The sequence below is a fragment of the Diplotaxodon limnothrissa genome, linkage group LG14 (assembly GCF_057381915.1).
Source record: "Diplotaxodon limnothrissa isolate DT_005_m linkage group LG14, D_limnothrissa_male_GT1.1, whole genome shotgun sequence".
NCBI lineage: Eukaryota > Metazoa > Chordata > Actinopteri > Cichliformes > Cichlidae > Diplotaxodon > Diplotaxodon limnothrissa.
This window is the reverse complement of record NC_140609.1, coordinates 1819135-1837061: the sequence shown is the minus strand read 5'-3', so window position 1 is coordinate 1837061 and position 17927 is coordinate 1819135. Positions and strand designations below refer to the sequence as shown.

At 42.8% G+C, this 17927-nt stretch overlaps 1 long non-coding RNA gene across 1 annotated transcript in view; it reads left to right on the top strand.

Annotated features, from left to right (window-relative positions):
- The window catches only part of LOC146618203 (uncharacterized), a 119967-nt gene extending 111455 nt beyond the window's left edge, over window positions 1-8512 (top strand). Inside the window, exon 4 of the long non-coding RNA XR_014906791.1 lies at window positions 8367-8512. This is a non-coding gene — a long non-coding RNA (uncharacterized LOC146618203). The remainder of the gene's footprint in view (window positions 1-8366) is intronic.
- Window positions 8513-17927: the final 9415 nt, after the last annotated feature.

Genomic DNA, 17927 nt, shown 5'->3' with positions numbered 1-17927 from the left:
TACTGACATCACACAGAAAAATCTCCTGACGGTGCTAATTACTGCAAAATGTTTATGCACTGTTTCCAGTTGAACATTGATGATTTTCACAGAAATCCAGTCAGCACAGGTCAGACGTCCTCTTCCTGAACCTTTCTTTTCGCCATCCCGTTGCCATAGCAACGACCTCCCGACCTCAGCTGCGATGGTCCGATGTGACAGGTGTCAGTCAAGTTCTCCGGTCGGGAGCGCGTCATGCCCGTCGTCGCCCCACCCAGCGGCCGTGTTTGTTTCTGGCTCTGCAGACCTGCTGCAGGTTTGTTTGCAGTCCTGCTGCTTTGTTGTCGTGCGCGTGGGCTACAGCCTGACAGATCTGGGTCTCTCTTGACGTACCGCTTGGCTGGCCGGGTGCAGATTCCTGGCCGTTACCAGCAGATAATAAATACTTGGAGAGAGCGGAATGGGATGGGTAAATCGGTGGCACCTGAGCTGGATGCAAAGTTTCATTAGCCAGGTGGTTTATTATTTTGGCTTTTGCACATTTATCCACACGCGTGTGAAGTTTAACCATACTTGTGTTTGAGCCTACACGCCTCAGCGTGCATGCGTGTGCGCCTTTGTCTGCCTGCTGCAGGCTCTCACCATCAAAGCAGGCTAATATTAGCACCTGACAGAAGACTGGCTCTATCTGGACACAAAGCAGGTGATAAATGAGGATTGCTGCATTGTGTGTGTGTGTGTTGCGCGTGCACACGTACGCGAACGTGTCAACGGGGAGACTGTAAAATATGTAGCATGATTATTTTTCACAACGGCTGGCTTACAGAGGTGGATCGTGCTGCAGATCCAGATGCTTGGTTTTCTACTGCAGCTGCATTGAGAAGCAGCACGACGTGACGGGAGATTAGCCGGGCTGCAGACGCAGGCGGTCGATCGCTCGCAGAAGGAAAGCAAGAGGGCAGTGTGGTCTCGGGGATTTTTCTTTTCTTCCTTTTTTTCCTCTCTCCTTCCCAGCCTCTTCGGGCCCGTCGCTGATTTGAGCCTGCAGCCAGTTGTAGGTCGCTGCTCTCCTTCGTTTCGCTCCATCTGTCCCTCCCCCCATCATCTCTCCTCTTTTTCTCCCTCCCTCCCTCCCTCCCTCTCACTCTCTCTCCCTCTCTCTCCATACCAAAGCCTGGGGGAGCCAGTGGAGATTAAATGTAGCCTGTATAAGCCAAAGCACATCATGTAGCAATGTTTCTATGGCCCCTCTCTCTCTCTCTGAGAGGATAGTGTGAAAGAGGTCGGCTGGTGTGAGGCGCAGAATAAGACAGCAGACAGAAAGACTGGAAAAGTGGATTTTTGTTGGTTTTTCTTTGCATGCCAGCAAAAGAGTGGATTTGTTTTCTGTTTGGAAAATGGACAACAGCGAGGTGGGAGAAAAAAAGGAGAAAAGGACGACTTTCTCCTGCCCCTAACCCCCCCCACCCCCCACCCTGTCTGATACAGAGGAAAAGTGGGCCTCTGGCTGTAAGCGATTACAGCTGTGAGGCAAATTAATGGATGATCTCTCCCTCTCTTCTCGTTCTCCTTCGATCAGCACGGGCAGGAGAAAGAAAAAGACTGAGGGAGACTCTCTGGGAAGGAAGAGAAGGGAGAGGGAGGTATGCTTTTTCTTTTTCTCCTGTCTTCCCTCCTTTCCACCTCTGCATGTGATTGGAAAGAGAAAGCGGAGCGAGACAAGAGATCAGCAGGCACATTGGTTTTTGTCCTTTAACTTGGGTGTGCGTGCACGTCCTCCCCCTTTGTCACCAACCTGCGCCCGAGACCTGCAGGTTTGGACACAAAGTAAGTAGAGGCTGTGTGTGTGTGTGTGTGTGTGTGTGTGTGTGTGTGTGTGTGTGTGCGCGCACCCCCCGCCCCTTTCTCGCCCCTCCTCACGTCGGTGAGGCAGAAGCTGGCATGCTTCACTGGCTGTGAGCGCTGATTCTGAGGCTCAGCTCTCTTCTTTTACCTCCTTCTCTCGCTGCCTCTCGCCTACCTGTCTTACCTAACCTTAACTAGTGCATCCTTGCAGTGCTTTGTTTTCCTGGAAACGGTCTCAGCGACTGTCCTGACCGGACTGCGTGCGTGTGTGTGTGTGAGAGAGAGAGCAGCAAGAGCAAAGTGATAGAGGGAGAGGGAATGTGCACATGGTTCATTCCGGCTCAGTCCTACCACCCATCCTCATCTTTCTCGTCTCCGTGCCGCTCGCTATTTATTCCGCCTGAGCTCCAGCAGGACTGACCGGCCTCGGCTTTGTACCGCTCTCATCATTTTTTCTTCAAATAAAATGAAAGGAAATCTCTTTTTCTGAGCGTTAGCGGAGCCTTGCTGGCGTGCTGTAAGTTTAAATCTGAGCTTTCTTTCTCTCTGTCTCCTCTTTCTTCCCCTCCCTGAGCAGGCAGTGAGCTCGGAGAGCAGCGAGCGATTGGGGCATCCTGGATCCAAAGGGGAGGGTGAGTCGATACCAACAAATTCTCTTCCTCTCCGCTCCCCATCTGTTTCCTACGCTTTAGACCACCATGGTAGCAAGAAGGAACTGTAGAGCTTTGTCATCAGGCTTGTCTTTTTCCCTGCGCAGCCTCTCGGGAGGATTGGGAAGCTTGTGCTGAACAGGGATGTGCACTTGTAAGCACTGAGCGGTCGCCAAACGATTTTTGTCGCACCAGGCAAAAGGCATGTCGGTCGGACGAGCATGCAAGTCATCGTGTGAGATGGACTGTGAGATGCTGCGCTGGTCTGGCGCAAATTTCAATGCTGAAGCCGATGCATCCACGCGGGGCTTTTGTCTTTTGCATCTCCTGCAAGTAATGGTTACTAAAGGACAGAAGCAGATCTTTGGACATACAGTACGGCAGCAGGCTCTGTACCTGATGGCAGGAGGCATTTTTCAAAGTGCTGTATTGTTCAGCCGAGGTGGGGGAGGGGGAGAGAGATAGTTGAGGGAGGGGGGCTGGCCAGTGTTGTGTCTGGCTGAGGCTTGCACTTGTTGTATGCTCACGAATGCATAGGGGGCTGTGGAGCTTGCAGCTAATGCATTGCCTCTGAGGCTGTGCGAGGCAGAGCTCACTCTGTATGCAGGAGACGCTCTGAGTCCTCATTTGACTTATAAGCAAGTCCAGCACACGGAGGTTATTCCTGCGCAGGAATACGAGTGATTTCCGAGAGGGTTCAAAGCAGCTGTGCAACGAGGGAGAGGAGTTCGTTTAGGATACGCGTCTTTCTCCATCCCTGAGACCCTAACTTGTGACGTTGTGCTTTCATGTCCACGGGTTAGGCTCTCGGGAGCTGAGAGAGATGCACAGGCAGCGCTATCTCCCGCACCTTCCTGCCTCCAACAATGGCGACCGAAGGGGGGGGGGCCGTGGCGCAGTGAGCTAAGGCGTTAACCATGTCACACTTCACAGCTTGACTCACACCCTGGCATGATGTTGTTACCTGGAGTTTTCGCTCTTCCCGTCTGCCCGCTTTGCCGCCTCGCTTCTTCACAGCACATGAAATCAAGTAGAGCTGGTCAAATATCTGGGCTTCAGTTGATGGGAGTGTAGCATCGTGCACGCTTTATTGAAGTCATGTGACAGAGCTGAGGCCGCCTGAGCTAAAGGTGTGCAGAGGGGTGACAGGAAGCGATCATCTTGTTACAGCTGAGGCTCGATTCTCGCAGTATGGACCACAAGCACCATGTTGGACCGCATAGAAAAGCTTTACGCTAAAGTAACATGTTGATGAATCTCCGCAGGATTCTGTGTTTGAGTTTTCGTGTCACGTGGTCTGAAAAAGAGGGCCCACTCAGAGCTGTAATGGCTAATAATGACTAATACTTACTGTTAGTTACTAATTTTTTAAAAACAGCTTCAGGTGGAGCACTGAAGCTAACAATGCTCGCTAAAACCAGTACATGTTCCTGCTAAAGCCAATAGGTGTTGCTGAGCAGCTTGTGATGGATGGTGCTAATGCCGTGGCGATGGTGTCAGTCTCGTCTTGTGCACAGTGATAAGTCTTGCAGCCCTTTTGCAGCAGGCCTGGATACTTGCTCGGCGTCCGTGACTTGAGAGCAGCACAGAGGGATGTCGAGAGCGTGACTATGACAGCTCTGTACATGATGTGCTTGACCTCAGCAAACCCTCGCCAACATTAACGCTTATTCGCGCGTGCCAACGCAAAGCAAAGGTGACAACGTGAAAACACTGGGAGGCGGCTAGCAGCCATCGCCGGGGCATTTCTAAACTACGATGATACCACCACCGACCGCGATCCATGAATGAACGGTGCAGCTGCTGAGTCGATTCTGATTGGACTCTGGTGTCTAGCTGCGACACTTTGTCATCGATAGTAACGAGGATCCTACCTGCTGACTTGGTCATAGAGGCACGTGGTGGCTTTTGTTGCACGAGCTTCATTTCTCACCCAGCTGCTGGTTAATGGGTGAGATCTGCACATCCACTCCACCCTGCAGGTCGCTCTCGCGATACCCATTTGCAGAACAGCAGCAGCTCTTTGACTACCTGATTCTTCGATATCTGCCTGAACTCCTACTCCACCGTGTTGTGGCATTAATGGAGCGTAGCAGGGTATCGATGATAAGTTATCTCCATGGATACTCCCCTTCATGCAGAAAGTTCAGTGCTAGATTTGTGCGTTTCATATTTTAGCAAGGTAATTAGCAGGGTCGATGTACGGTGGTGACCCTAATGCTAAACTCATTTTCATTAGTAAATGCTTCAGTGTAACGGTTTCCACTTCACTTGTGTTACTTGCATTGACAGTTATGTGGTATAATATACCGATGTGTTGAGCTTCACCCTCTCAGTGCTTTGCCTCCGATCAGAAGAACCTTTCATCGTGTTGTTGATGAACCAACATGGACTGTAGCTTGAACCCTGCTGTCTTATGTAACGCCTCTGTGAGCCCCGTCTCTTCTTTTACATTCTCTCTGCCTCCAAATCGCTTTTGATTCGCTCAGCTCAGTGAGCGCACACTAACCTGGAGCAAGTTAGCGCCTAGCCGCTAAGCTCCAAAGGAGCCGCAGGCTTGCGTCGTCCATTGTTCGGCTCCTCTGCACACTGTCTGTACACTGTGTCCCCAAAGCTGAGCCAGACATGGAGGACAGACACTTACAGTGTGACTGCTGGGCATGTACCAGCTACGATAAGCTGCTCCATCACCCAGATTATGTTAGGATCTTTATAGAAAATGTGTTTCTGTGCTTGCTTTTCCACAGCAGAGTCTGGAGTGGTGGTCTGGAATAACGCGTGCCTTGCAAAGCTGCTGCACCACACAATCCCAGGGATTTACTCTAGTCTAGTTTTAGTCTCCAGACTTGCAAAATTCAGCCGGGAATGGCAACAGTTGATTGTAATCCTGTTTAATGTGGACGAACTTTCCGTTAAGACGGACTGCTGAAGGCCGACCCTGGTGTGGGTTTGTGAGGACGGTCCGTTGGTTATGCCTAAACCCTCTCGTGAAAATCGAGTCAGCTTATTTCAGAGTAAAAGTGAGAAAGCTCGATCGGCACGCTGTGAAAATGCATCGACGTAGGCGACAGACGGCTGGCGATGAGCCTCTTTGTGGCAGCGGGGATGGTTTCCCTCTGCATCAGCCTCGCTCGCCAATCTGCAGCTTTTTTTCTGCCACTCCCTTCGACACACAGCCGCTCTCTGCTGCAGGCGGGAGAAGCTCATTCATCAATAACCAGTGTGCTTCCTACACTATCTGTCAACACGTCTGTGATGTGATGTGTGTGTGTGTGTTCCCCATACTGCAGAGGGGATCGCTGCCCCTTCCAAGTCTGTCGGTGAAACAAGATGGCGTCGCAGCTCCACGTGGGTCCTCTCGTGCCGGCCAATGCTCGCTACCCACGGCATCTGAGAGCAGCAGAGGGCATTTTTTTGTTTTTTTCTAACTGTTGCACACCTGGGGCCGATTTTCTCGCCGCGTAGCTGGAATTGCTGAGGCTCTCCTCGGCTCTGCAGCTTGGCCAAAGATTTAGAATTTGGGGCACGTCCAGAGCTTTCATTGTTTCTCTCATTTCTGTTCGCCCGGTCTGGGCACCGACTGCCAAACTATACGCTGTTTTGTCTGCCATCTGGGCGGCTTTGAAATGCGCTGGTGGGATGGACCGGTGCATTTTCAGCATCACTTGTCGTTTGTCTGGGTGTGTTGGTGCGCAAGCCTGTGTGAACGAGGCAAGTTTAGAGGAGCTTTACGCACAGCCGCATTACAGCAGCAGATTAACCAGACTACAGACTAACGAACCTCATTAATCTGAGAGTCGCCCACAGTATGTCAACAGTCACACACACACACACGCAGGCGCACGTCTGTGCATTAAAAAGCTCCTCCAATAAAGAGCCAGGTAGTGACGAGCGGCAGCAGAGCCCATCTGTGTCATCCTGCTGCAGGTCACTTTGCATTTAAAGAAAGGCTGGAAATCCCCCGATGAGTCAACGTGTAACCCTCCTGTGCATCATCATCATCGTCGTGTGTTTTTGGTGGTTTTTGTACGTTTGAAGGAAAACATGCTGAAGCACACGAACCAGAAAGCTGTGCTCATCATTTCTTTTTGTTAACATATTTATTTCAATTGGTCGGGGAGATAATATCAGAAACATATTTGGTGGTGGGAGAGCGATGCATCAGCTGGATCTGGATGAGATCAAGTCTGTGACACAATTTGAGGCTTTTGCTTCTATGAATCAGTGCAGCCTCCTATTACAACATAACAGTGATTATGAGCTTTGTTTATAACGGTAAAAATGACTTGTCCTGTATTTCAGTCTTTCCTCTGAAGCTGGAGTCGATAAAAGTCGTAAAAACTCTTCCTGTTGAGCGATAATGTGAAAATCTTTTCAGAATGTTATTAAAGCAAAAGCTTTTATTTTCTAAACACTAACAGGTATCAGTACAGAAGTATTTTATTGATTAAGATAAACTGAACAGTCATGCTGTAAACACTGAATCGTTTCATTCTTTCTTTTAAAGCAGAAAATCCTGCAGGATCTGCAGTGGATGTGGATCTGCAGGATCCACATGTGCGCGCCGACCTGGACGAGGCACCTTCGACTTTCTGTTCAAACTGAACAGGCGTCCTCTGACGTGTGTTCATGAAGAACGTTCAGAGCTGCGATCCTTCTTTGGCGCCAATTACCTTAAATGTGAAATAGAGGGTGCGATTTAAAGCTTAAAACTCTGTCCCAGTACTGGAGCTGTCTGAGATGAATAAACTTCCATCTAATTCCTGTCTCAGTGAACTGTCTTGGTATTGTAGCTTCATGCTGCTCTGTTCATCTGTGGTGGCTGTGATGCTTTTGTTTTAGCCTTCACAATGTGCTTCTAGTGGAAACGGAGCGAAGAGCAGAATTTGTATCGTGTGTGAAGTTCCTGTTAGATCATTTAACAAAGCCGGCGCTCGTTATAACCGACACGATACTGAAATATGCTGCATCTCAGATTTAAGCCAAGCTACTGAACAGCACTGCAGCTCGACATACTGTACAGAGCCTGTTACGACCTGCCCAGCAGTCTCGTGTGACTCAATTCACCATTTTTTCTCCAAACCCAGTTTTCCGACTGGTTAATGTGCTCCATTAATCCACACACACGTGTGTTTTTGGATATTTCCAGATGATCCAGTTGTGCTATTTTTAGACTATTTGTCACAAGTTGTTTTATATTATATTCTGATGTAAACTTCGATTCACCCTCCTGTGTTATCTCAGTTTGTGGAATTATTTGTTTAATTCAAACCGACTGTGGTGAATCTGGACGCCACGTTTGTTCATATAAATACTTCAATTTCTTCTGAATAAATATAGAAGTTTTTTCTCTTCCTTCTGATGTGTCCTACGTGTCTAAATAAAACCTCACTGCTGTCATTTCACGTGACTGTCAATTCTTTCAACTCTTACACTTATTAATAGAAGCTCTGTGTGAAGCGTGAGATTCGGCCGTCTAACGTGTTTTTATTTCATCTTTGGGAGTATTTTTATACTCTATTATTAAAGCTCCTACTGTTGTTTTTGTTTCTGTGAGTTACGGAGACGTGTTACAGGATCTCCTTAAAAACAATAAATTAAAAAAGACAGCTGACGAGGACGATGTCAGTCTTCTTTCAGCTCTGTCCATATGTCTTTAAATGAGACATTTTTATATTGTTGTGAAACATGAGTCTTTTTCTGACCGGACCTACATTAATGTTTGCATGATTTATTAAAAGTGTGCAGATATCAATAAGTGTTTCTTTGTTGCTTTTAGAGGAAAATCAGCACATTCTTGGTTTCAGTGTTGTGGTTGTGTTTTTCAGGCTGTGCTCGGGCTTCGTTGTGTAACAGCTTTTAAATGACTTTGTCTCTCTCTCTCTCTTGCAGCCTTTTAGACCAGGTCAGGACATGTCGGGGAACAGTTCATGAACACGAGATGCATATAACAACCAGCTGCCCACACGCTGTGTAGACATCTTTCTTTTATAGCTTATAGTTTGACCAGGACATGCGTGTGATCTCTGACAGTAGGAGCTGCTTTTTAATGCTTCACATGTCTCTGTAATGTAAACATGTAAATAAAGTCTTAATGAAATGTCCTTGTTTTCTGTTCTTTGACGAAATGTACCAACATTTTAACATTTATGGGAAATGAAGAATGCTAACACAGATGTGCTAGTGTTAGCTAATGTGTTTCTTATTCATATATGAAACTTATTCACTGTGTTGGGCGATTTCTAGTTTTCTGCTTCAAAGTATAATTGTTGACATGCAAACACTAGCATGCAGTGTTTTGTGAGCAGTGCAGTGTTTAAGATATCAGTGCTAATGTACCCCAGTATCTTTGGTCACATGTCAACATGGTTAACAGTCCAACACCACACGTGGTGAATTTTTATACACTTTGAAAAAATGTCTAGTCCGGTTTAAGCACAATGCAACACAGTACCTTTAAGTGGTACGGCTAAAACTGTGATATATGCAGTGTACTAGTACCTCCAACCTAACAGTAACAATATTCTCAAAAAGTATACTATTAAATTTGATACATAGGTCACAGGAGAATCCTCACGTTTCACCGGTCCATGCAGCACAGTTCATTCTACCTCATCCTGCCTCCTCATCCTTACTGATTCACCACATTTCCAAGAAGTACTTTGAACACCCCGAGAGTTCTGTCTGGACTTGTTACTTCCACATAGCTGTTGGTTTAATATTGGACGGTGATAACGAGACGGATTATGGACACATAAAGCTTCTTTTGCAGAAGGATTAGTGAGTGCGAAGATGGTATGAGAGTACACGGGGCCTGTACCTTCTCCAGAGTTCATCCTATGGTTGGTGAAATCAGATCATAGCTATAGCTTCACACACATACACATACAGGGAAGATGATGCTGCAAATAATAGTGTATTTTTTGGGAAAATCAAACAATATCAATTTAGAATAAAGGAACATTTTTTTGTGTTCATTGAAATAATCTTTGAATAAAGTGACGCACTAATGGATCGTTCAAAGTTGTCGTCTTCATTTTATTTTCACTTCTTAAAGAAACATCACATTTGTAACTACACATTTTTCTCAGTGAGCTGAATGCTAGAGTCAGCCAATAATAATGAATCATGTCAGTTTCTGCTCACAGTTATCAGGTAAGTTCATCAGGATTGACTTTAGTGGCTTTCTTTACATGCAGAGTCATTTAAAGAATGAGTATCTAACAAACACACACTATGTTAAACCTGCGGGCACATATTTGGATGTATTTCACTGTTTCCACACTTGGATGTCCCGAGCCTCTCACCTCCACGTGAGTCCATCTAACACTCGTCCTGTGATTTGCCATGAAATGCTTGAATTATAGAAAACAAACAGCAGAGTGGAAATTCGTTGTAAAACATGATTTTTAACAGGATATTTTGACGTTTGGTTTTAGAGTCGTGCTTATTTTCCAAAACTGTCACTTGAGACTCAATTTCTGCATTTTTTTAATGTAAAATGAGGAAAAATCAAATACAGATTACCATCTAATCAAATGTATTTCTTTTGGTATTGATTGTAATGTCTTAATGATTCAAAGATGATTAGGACTGTTGCACCAAAGAAGCTGATTAAATCTGTTTGTCAGCCGTGACCACTGGAACAAATATGAGGAGGCACAGCGAGCGTCCCCACAGCCCAAAGCCGAATACCTTATTTGACATGATATTTTCTGGTCACCCGGTTCGCTGTCTCTCGCTCTGCCTCCATCTCTCGCACGCTCTGCCTTTAAATCCACGCAGAGATTTGGCTCACACACACTGGAGCTCTCTGCAGCCGAAAGTAGGCCAAAAGGCATCTGAGGACAGGGCGAGGGAGAGACAGGGCGAGGGAGGGACCATTACATGAGGGAGGATATGAGTCTGTCGTTCGTGCACCTTTCAGTCCCGTTCATTTTTAGTTGCTTCTGATCAGATTATGTAATAAATTCAAAAATCTTTTTGTTATAAATACTCTACAGACGGTTATTACTTCACTTAAATCAATAGTTTTTACTTTAATTCCAACAGTTTGATAACAATTCATTGTGTGGCAGGAAAATTCCCAACAATATATCTGAATAAAAATAACTGAATAAAACACAATATCTAAAACATTCAAACCATACAAACTAGGATATGACAGCATTCAGTTTTTAATTATTGTGCAAATCACAACAGCTGCCTCGAGGTGCTTTATACTGTAATACAAAGACAATACAATATTAAAAGTAATAAAATGCATTCGATTACATTATTATTATTTCATTATATATTATTACTATATTATTCTATTCATTATATTTGTTTTTGTTGTTTGTTTTAATTGTAAAGTAACGTCCTTTTTGTATTAACTTCTGTTATTATAAAATTAAAACTTTTTATTTGTCATCAGACATTCTGCTGCTGGACAAAAGTCAAAAATCATCTACATACATATTTGTGCTTTTTCTTATTGTTCAAGCTCAGTAACGTTTATTACAGCATCAAGGCTTTATTCTTTATGTGTTTTAATTTCAGGGAACATCCGTTGAGTGCCGTCTGTTTGTTTCACACAGGCTCAAACAGGTCAAATGAACAGAGCAGCTTAAAATGCTCAGGTTTGATCATTTCACCGTTTTGTTTTTTTGATGTTCACAGTTTTCCTGCATTAACTCTGATTTATTACAGTAAAAATTTACAGGAGAAAAAAACATGAATTGTGTCTAATTATCAGGTGAAAAAGCTTTAAGCCTTTATTAAAATAGTCTTAATTTTTAAAGCTTCAGATTAACATTTTTATAAATATTAAATCATTTTCAACAAATTCAATATTCTTAAAAAGAAAGAAAGAAAAACTGCTGAATTGTGCAGCATCAAACTTTGTTGTATAAATTTGTCTTAATTGATTAAACTGTGCCAAGTGTTGCATTATCAAGTTATTCATAATTCTCAGGTTTTTGTTATGATCTAGTGATCATGTCCTCCTCTGAGAACTAATTTCTGTTTCACTTAATTACCTTTCCATATTTACCATTTCATATTCCTTCATACACAGAAATGTTAAATATAATTTTATTTTTTATATGGGAATTTATTTGAAAAAATATATTAGTGAAATAGTTTCCAAAGATATTAAATCAGTCATTAAGTCTTTTCTTTCCTTAAACCATCCACTGACTTTATTTCTTACTTTTGGAAATGATCAAATATTGGAGAACACATAAGCTTCTGAGTTCAGGCTGTAAAGGCCACAGCAGGGATGTTGAGGATCAACAGAAACTGTGAAAGAAAACCTTCAAAATTCTCAGCACGTGCTGAAATGTAAGTATATTAGAACATAAAATGATAGAAAGTCACAACAAATGTGTAACTGCAACAACTGTGGTAAGAAATGCTGAGCATGTATGATGCTGGAATTAAATTGAATGACCTCGAGTGCATTGAACCATCTGAAATGCTCAAACTTTATACTTATGTATTTAATAAAGCCAACGATGAAAAGAAATTCCACATATAGACATTCATGTAGAGAAAAATTCTATTTCAGTTTCCTCCCAATGACAATCACCTCCTGTAATAAATATGTGTGTGTGTGTGTGTGTGTGTGTGTGTGTGTGTGTGTGTGTGTGTGTGTGTGTAAATTTATACAGCAAACACAACAACAGTCAGCTCGAGGCGATTCATTAATTACAGATAAAATTATACATGAAATTAATACTAGAAGGAAATCAGTCAAGAACATCATGTGTCGGCTGACAGCCTGCCTGCTGGTTACTAGTTTACTAACCAGCATTACCAGTGCTCCCATCAACAAGGTTCTAGAAACATGTCGTAAAGATGCACACAGTCCTTTTTCTTGAGCTTTAATAATTTCTTTATTTTTGTCTTGTTTTTAAAAAATACTTTGAGCTCAACAAATCGAGTTTCCACAAACAGGGCCCACCACACATGGAGGAACATTTTTAGCTAATAATTTATTTGGAAGGTTTAAAAGTAAATATTTTCTAATCTTTTCAACTCCTCACCAACCATTTTACTCTGTATGTGAGCCACGTATTAGTGTTAGACTTTATGTACCTGAATATACGGCATAAACAGAAAAACCTTCACATTGTCCATATTTGTGCACCCAGACTCAGTAATCTAATTACTGTGTGCTGTAAACCTCTTCCTCTCTAGCCTGTCTCTACTTCAGTTATTTGCCCTTTTAACAGTAGATCCAGATCTAATACATATTTCATACGTAACAATTTTGTTACCTCTCAGAAATCAGACACTTTCTTTGTCACTGAGACTCAAAGCTGAACCGAGAGCTCTGCCTCCCGAAGCCCACGGTGGAGGAACAGCAGTGATTCATGAGGATTATCTAAACCCATTTGATCCTGGTTCTTTTAACTCCTATGATTTACTATCTTTAAAATTCAATAGGAATATCCAGTTTACTGTATTGTAATCTGTTGACCTCCCAAATCCTGCAATCATTTATTGAATGAATCTGTTATTGGTAATTTTGATCATTTACATATTGATCCCTCTAACTGCACTGACACAGAATTTGCAAAGGCATTTAATTTAGTGCAACATGTTTCCAGCCCTGCTTGATTTAATGTTTACTGAATCCAGTGTGCTCAGTTTTCTTCATACTTATCAACAGGGGCGATTCTAGGATCAGAGCTTTGGGGGTGCTGAGCACCCAGAGAGCTGCTCAACCAGGCAAGATCAACTTTACACATCACGATGAGACGTCTTCCCTGTCTCTGTCAGTCCCTGCATCCTTAAATGTCTCCAGTTGTCCCGAGTTCTCTCTGTCTGTCTCCTCGGTGCATTTAAACCCCTGTTCCTCCCTGTCCTCATCATTTGTTATCTTCGTCTCCGCTATCAGTCACCATAATTTTACCATCTCTGTGCAAGTCTGCAAATTTCTTTATTGAATCATAAGATTCTTAAATTCATCAAGTCTCTCTGTGCCTGGGTCCTCGTCACAAAACATGACATCACTGTTTTGTACATTTTAACAATTTAATCCCACATTTGTGAAAGAAAAGCAAAACACTTTTTTGAAAAGTCTGTAACAAAACCATCAAATCTGATAAAGGTTATTTAAATGCTGCTAAAGAAGAATGGATTGGAATAAAAAAATACATATGCTAACCTTCATTACTGGTTTATTAATAATGAATGATGCTCATAGTGAGTAAAAAGTAAACTGAGTGCATTTTTTGGACAGAGATTCACTTTTAATGTGTATGTATAATATAATACAGATACATAAAAAACACTCCAAAAACAGAAGAAATTATTACAAATAAATTATTAGAAAATATTAATAAAAAAACTATAAAAATGGAGACAACTTTGCCTGTGGTAGAATGTATACAATGCATGAAAAATCTTTACTGCAGATACTAATTTTGTGTTGTAAGATTTATGACTTTCATGCTTTGGTGCTTGGGAGAGCTTGACATTTTCTCAGGTGGTCCACACTGTAAAAAGTGTGAGAAACACTGATAAGTGTGTGTGTGCTTTTGGAAAACATTTAAAGCTGCTGTACAGAATCTTTGAAACAAGCTTAAAACATTTGTAGAAACAGAGCATCTGCTTCTCTTTACAGCTGCTCGCTCCACCAGGGCTGTTTGGCTCTTTCTGATAGTGAGCAAATGTGATGCACGTACTGCAGCAGTCATACAGACAACTGGACGGTCCAACGGTTGGCCGACCTGTTACTGGCTGAGGTTTCAGTAGAGTTGTGGCTGAACCACATAAAAATATATCATTAATTTTAATCTCCCGATCAATGATAATGTTATGTTGGAATGTTGTTAAAGAGGGTCAAAATGTTTCAGCCCAGTTTGTTTAGCAGATTCTGTTTAGCAGCTTTAATACAGGGAGGACACAACTTCCAGACTGTGAGTAAAATCAGGTTTTTCTCTTTGTCAGTTTAACAGTTTCTGCCTGTCACTGCTCCCTGTCTGTTTGCTTACCTGGTTCTTCCTGACCTCGTACTTTCTCCTCACGTTCCCTCTTTGGACTGACAATCATACACAAATAGATTCAATTAGATGAAAAATTACATTAATATGAAAAAAATACTATTAAGATCACTAATGAAAAAGTCCTCTCAGTGTACTTTCAACCAAAAGGCAAATAACCAAACCACATGAACATCTAATAAAAGATAAATATTGAAACACATCCATTATGAACCTGGCTGTCTCTCTGTACACACACACACACACACACACACACACACACACACACACACACACACACACACACACAACAGTTATAAGGTTAATGGGCATTCAGTCAGTTAGTATCCATTTCAAACAGGACAGTGGTAACAACAGCAGGCTACGGACAATTATAAGTTTTAGATTTTAAATAGGCTGCATACATTTCAATGGGAGCAACAGGACAATGAAATGTTGCTGATTTGACTACAGAGCAGGACGGATTGTAGGGCAGCAAACATCGTCAGAAAACACGTTTTCAACACTGCAGGTTACCTGGTGTAATGTTTTTCAGCTAAAAAGAAACATGGTCTGACTCCTACCAACTATATAAAGACTAACTGAAGGTTAAATGCAGCTAATATGTCCTGTTTTAAGCCAGGCTCTTACACCTCCGCTCAGCGGCATCTCAGCCACCATCGCTCTGGCAGAAAGAGCGCTAGAGCCAGAGCAGGGGAACAAACCATTTTGGGAGGGGGGGGGGTATCTATACTTTTGTTGTTATGTACTGTGTACTTTTTATATTTTTAGTAGTGTGTCACACAAATAGCAAATATTGTCAAAAAAGTAAGAAATCTTTGATCCATTTTTGGGGGATCAAAGATCAGCACCCCCAAAAATGGGCTAAAATCGCCCCTGCTTATCAAACAGATATAACTCGCATTAATCGATGTATGTCCTCATATGCACCGCTCATATGTGGAGTGGGGCACTCAGTCCTTGGATGAATTCTGTTTATTTATGTTTCCACCTGATTTATGCTTCTAAAGAAGCTCCTCCCACTGCCATGCAGATGACACACTGTTATATTTTCTGTCAAGCCCAACAGCCTCAGCAGCCTCTCCTGCCTCAGTGAATGTTTCTCTGCCATTGTTGATTGGATGTTCTCTGATTTCCTCCATCTGGATTCTGGTAGAACTCAGGTTCTAGCACTAGGCCTGTACATCGGCCCCCTCGCCAATAACATCAAACCCTCTGCTAAAAACCTTGTTACCACTTTGAACCCAGTCTGACTCAATCATCTTGAACATTGAATACTCACTTAAATTTCTCCCGTCTTGATTATTGCATTAACTTCTCACGTGCGTCTCTCGTTCCTCCACAGATTGTCTCCAATTGGTTCAGACTGCAGCAGCAAGGCTGCTAACATGTTACAGCTTTCCTTGCATCCCTTCATTTACTCCCAGTGAAATTCAGAATTCATTATTATTATTGTTGACATATAAGATACTACATGGACAGGCTCCTGCTTATTTAGCGGAGCTTCTAACACCTTATCAATGCAGCTCTCCGATCAAAAAGCCGGGGCCTTAGGGCTGTCCCTCACTAATCTCACTTTGAGGGTATAGGTCCCAAACTGTGGAACAGCCTTCCTCAGTCAGTCAGGTTGTTACAAGTAACTCGTTACTGTAATCCGGTTACTTTTTTCAAGTAACAAGTAAAGTAAGGGATTACTATTGCAATTAGACTCCTGCTACTTTCCAGTAAGCACGCTGCGTTACTAAACTGTGATTTTGTTTGTGAGAGCGTCTCATGACAGTGACGTGCGAGCGTGCGGCGTCCGTGGCAGCAACAGACGTGTGCAGATCAACAATGGATAACATGGAGTGATGGAGAGAGTACGACCGTGCAGCGTTTACAGCGTGGAAGTAATCCCATTACTTTGAGTTTGATTCTGTAAAAAGTGACACAAACATTAGCGTCCGCTGCTCACTCTGCGTGGGAGGAAAACGTCTTTCTACAGCGAAAAATTTAAACTTCAAATCTGAGCGAGCAGCGAGCACGCTGCCACGGCAACGTGACATTCACAGAGAAACAGATTTAAGAGCTGCTGAATGTTTGATTTGATTTATTTTTACTGTGTTTTACTTGCATCTACTTGAAAGAGTGCAAACACAAAACATGGTTTTATTTTATCTGCTGGAACAAGCAGACAGTAGGTTTCAATGTTAAACACGTTTCTTCCAGCCAGAGAAGGTTGCAAATAATTTAAGTTTTGTTTGATTTGCATAAAGTTAAAAGATTAAAACTCGTGAAAAAATTTAAACTTAGACTTTTTTCACTTGATTCAGTTTTATATGATGCAAATACAGAAAAAAAAGGTCTGTTGCTTTGTTACATATTCAGGTTGTGTATCTTTTTTAAAAAAAAAGTAACTAAGTAATAAAGTAACTAATTACTTTTGAAAATAAGTAATCAATAAAGTAATAGGATTAGTTTCTTGGAGAAGTAATCAGTAATTAGTAACTAATTACTATTTCAAGTAGGTCGACCAACACTGGTCACCATGGTTGGAAACCACGCGTGCATGTATTTGTGCGCTGGAGTGAACGTCGTCAGTGTGTCCTTATGTTTTAACATGTGCACGTTTCTCAATGTACAGCTTTTATTTGAACTGTGACGCACTTTGAAACTCTGTGTTTTGAAGGTCCTGTATAAATAAATTATTAATATTATTTATGTGATACACGTGAGCTGGTGATGGGTTACATATATATATATCTTCATTCACAGCTGAACTGACCTCTCCAGATGTGATACCTGAAAAGCTTCTTTCTCATTTACCATCAACATTCGCTTCGCTCTCTCTGTCTCTCCTTTTCTCCCCTCTAGCTTTCAAGTAGTTGCAGGGGCTCTTCTGGATGTTAAATACAGCTTTCATTCCAGCCAGTTCCTGCTATAATGAAACTGTAATGATGCCCATTCACTGCAACAGGCCCTGCCAGAACAAACCCATTGACCTCGAGGTAGCGACTGGCATGAAAGCCCTGTCCTGGCCGTTGTGAGCGGGGCTCCAGAGAGGGCCACCTGGAGCGCTCTCAGGAGCCGGTCAGAAGGGAGGAGTGAAGGGAGAGAGAGAGGAAAACAAGAGGGAGATATTTCCATCCCAACCCAAATACCTCCCACCTCCTCATATCTTATTTCTTGTCTACTACCCCCTCCCTCTATCTGCGTCCAGCTCTTCTTTTCACTATTCTGAAATAGCAAAGCCCGTTTAGATGTGCATGTCTACATGTAAAGTGAACATTTCTTCTTTATGTGTTAGCAATTAAGTAAGAGCAGAACTCTCTATTTCACTTTGGAATAGCTGCTTCCTGTTCCATAATCATTTCCACCTTGGTCCCAGCAACAGTCGCAGCTACTGTGTACTGACAGCATCACTGTGCTGTACGCTTAACGTGCTGTACTGTGCAACTTCATGCTCTCGTACAGCTAATAA